Source organism: Geospiza fortis, unplaced genomic scaffold (genome assembly GCF_000277835.1).
Source record: "Geospiza fortis unplaced genomic scaffold, GeoFor_1.0 scaffold391, whole genome shotgun sequence".
NCBI classification, from domain to species: domain Eukaryota; kingdom Metazoa; phylum Chordata; class Aves; order Passeriformes; family Thraupidae; genus Geospiza; species Geospiza fortis.
In genome coordinates, this window is record NW_005054472.1 from 125143 (window position 1) to 128581 (window position 3439).

Consider the following 3439-nt stretch of genomic DNA (forward strand, 5'->3'; position numbering starts at 1 on the left):
GCAGAGGGGCAATCCTGACGTATTTCTGGTCCACGATGGTGCCGGGGGGCTGCAGCTGAGGGAGGACGGGCAGGTTGGGGCTCTGCAGGCTGATCAGCAGCTGGGCCACACTGATACCCCCAGGGTGTGCTGGGGGCGTGATGCTGTCCATAGGGAGAGGATGGAGCTGCAGGACAAGGGACACCAGGAACCACCACATGGTCACCAGGAACCACCACATGGTCACCAGGAACCACCACATGGTCACCAGGAACCACCACATGGTCACCAGTAACCACCTGGTCACCAGGAACCACCACATGGTCACCAGGAACCACCACATGGTCACCAGGAACCACCACATGGTCACCAGTAACCACATGGTCACCAGGAACCACCACATGGTCACCAGGAACCACCACAGGGTCACCAGCAGCCAGCACAGGGTCACCAATAGCTACCACATGGTCACCAGTAACCACCTGGTCACCAGTGGCCACCACCTGGTCACCAGTGGCCACCACAGGGTCACCAGGAGCCACCACAGGGTCACCAGGAGCCACCACCTGGTCACCAGGAGCTACCACCTGGTCACCAGCTGTCCCCACAGCGTTTGGGACATGTCCTGCTCCTCCCTCGTGTGCTCTGGGGACGGGCTGTGCCCCAGAGCCGAGCTCAGCTTTGCTCTCCACCTTCCACCCCGTGGCGTGAGGCTCTCCTGCCCCATCCCTGGGGAGCTCTGCCTTCTCCCTGAGGAACTCCTCGATCTCCTCCAGCGTGGGGATGAAGTCCTGCGAGGGGCTGAAGTCCGGCAGCCTGAGCTGAGCCTCGCTGAGCTGGGCTTTGTGGGGCTCCTCCTTGGCACCCTCTGGGTGTCCCCACGTCCCGTCACCGCCGTGTCCTGGCAGAAGGGACGGTGGCATCCTGCTCTGCAGGGCGCTGGCCAGGCTCTGGAGCAGGGGAGGGCTGGGCAGGGAGGGCAGCAGGTCCTGGCAGCTCACAGAGACCATTTGGTGCCTCCCCACAAGCAGCTCCTGGCTCAGGAGCCGCTGGGAGAGCTCAGCTGGGGAATTCTTCGTTCATCTGCAAGGGAACAGCACCGAGGTTATTTCTGAGAGGAATGACAAATTTGTCTTTCCAAACAAGCTGTGGGGCTGCTGGTGGTGGATAAAACCAGCTCTGGGAGATAAAAGAAACAACGGGAAGGATTCCACTGATTGATGAATGGGAAAACAGAGATTTGATTTTACAAATAAACTTTTTAGGTTTGCTGATAAATGAAATTAGACATTGAAAGATGGAAGAAGCAATGGGGAGGGAAAAACCCCTAAATTCTGTAAGAATTAAAAATGAAAAGGGAGGGTTGTACATTAGAGGGAAGTTTCTGGTATCAGGTGTTTTGGGAAGTCTGTAGCTCTCAATACCTCAGAAATGGGGAAAGAGAGAAGGGAAATGTGGGAAATTGGGATACAAAGGAGGCTGCGTCCTCCAAAAATTCGGGAGATCCCAGGGGAATGCCCCATGGCCTCTCCCTTTATTGGAATAAAGCCAAAAAGAACTCCTCTGTCTCCTTTTTGGCCATAAACCTCTGGTGATTGTGGATGAATTTTCCTAACATTTCCAAAGGAGAAAACAAACACGCAAACCTCAACCCTTTTAACAAAGCCGGGCTGTGCACTGAAAAGAAAACAGCAGAACCTGGCAGGGCCTTTGTTTTTAAAGAGTCTGCTGCTGAAAAAACACGGCCTGACCGAGTTCCTGCAGCAAAGAGGCAGAGTCCCCCCAGGAGCAAACTTCTCTGGGGACTTTCTGGAGGTGCAAACACACAAAGAAACCCTTCACCCTTCTCCCCTCCCCATGCCACCCACGCCGGAGGGCGGCTCTGCGCTGGGCATGGCTCCTGATTAGCCAGGAGTTAATTGTGATCTGTTGATTGAGAGGCTGCAGGTGTGGGCAGGAGCACGCCCTGACACACACAGGGCTGGGTCGGGGCTGCCCACCTGCACAGGTAACACGGAGCTGCTGCCAGCCCGCCCCGGGCAGCGCTGGGGATGCTCAGCCGTGCCCGGGGGCACCGCGGTGCCCGGACACGCCACAGCTCTGCCCAGACAGCTCTGCCAGCCCCGGGCACGGCTCAGAGAGGCCCCAGCCCGGCTGGAGCAAAGCAGGGCCTGAACAAAGGGAATCCTTTGATTCTCGCTCCAAACAGAGTCAGAATTACTTGTTAAAGCCGCACTGGAGGTGTCCCCAGACTCCTCCTGACGGTGCCCTTGGCCTGTGTGCTGCACTCACAATTTTTTCCTTTCCCCTTTCCTTCCCCTTTCCCTTTCCTCTCCTCTCCCCTTTCCTTTCCTCCTCCTTTCCCCTTTTCCTTTCCTTTCCTCTTCCCTTTCCTTTCCTTTCCTTTCCCCCCCGAGTCACCTCCAGGGCCCCCGAGGACACAAACCCCACATTTGCAAACAGCTGCCAGGGCCCCTGAGGACACAAACCCCACATTTGCAAACAGCTGAGACAGAGCTCAGCGTGTCCAGGTGGGAGCTGTGTGTGCTCAGGAGGTCTCTGGTGACTGTCACAGACCCCCCAGGCCCTGCTGGGGCTCAGGGGCTGGGAGAGGGGTGCCCAAGGACCCCCAGAGCAGCCACACACTGTCCCTGTCCCGCTCTGGAGCACCAAACCACCCAGGGCACAGGGATCTGTTCGTATTTAATGCAGAAATGGAAACAAACCTTGGTCCAAATCCCTCCAGAACTTCTTCCATGAGCTTTCTGTGGAGCCGCAAACCAGTCGGGCCAGTCCTTGTTATCAGCGCTCCTCAGGGTCCTGAGAGCTGCGAGAGGGAATTTTGGAGCACTGTGGGTGCCACATAAATGCCCTTCTCCTTAGGAAATACCCCCACGTGGTGCCGAAGCTGCCAGGAACAAGAAGCAGGGGCACTCCCAGCTCTGTGACCAAGTCACAGTGAGCAGGGGCTGTCACTGTCACTGCTCACATGGAGGTGTTCAGGCCAATCTCAGCCTCCAGGCGTCACATTTCCATCACAGCCCAAATCTGTGCTCTGAACAACCTCTTCCAGGCAGCTCCACTCCAGTTTTAGGATCTTTTGTCCTCTCCATCTCCTCTTTTTGCAGGGAAAGCCTCCCGGCTCTGGCTACCAAAGGCTCCTGTTTACCTCTCCCAGAGTGTCCCAAAACCTGATTTTCCAGAGCAGCTTGGGGATCTCCATCCCTCCAGCACACCCTCAGGACATCTGAATTCAGCTCTGAACTCCTCACTGAGCACAACCCTCCTGCTGAGCTGACAGCAGAATAAAGCATGACCAGAGGGCAGGAAGGAGCAGAGCTTGAGCTGCTGGCTCGGGGCTGGGGAGGTCTGAGCAGGGCAGCCCTGGGCGGGTTCTTGGAGTGCTCTGCTCCTTGTTTTCCTGTCCCATTTGGGGCACTTTTCCTGTCCCATCCCTCCA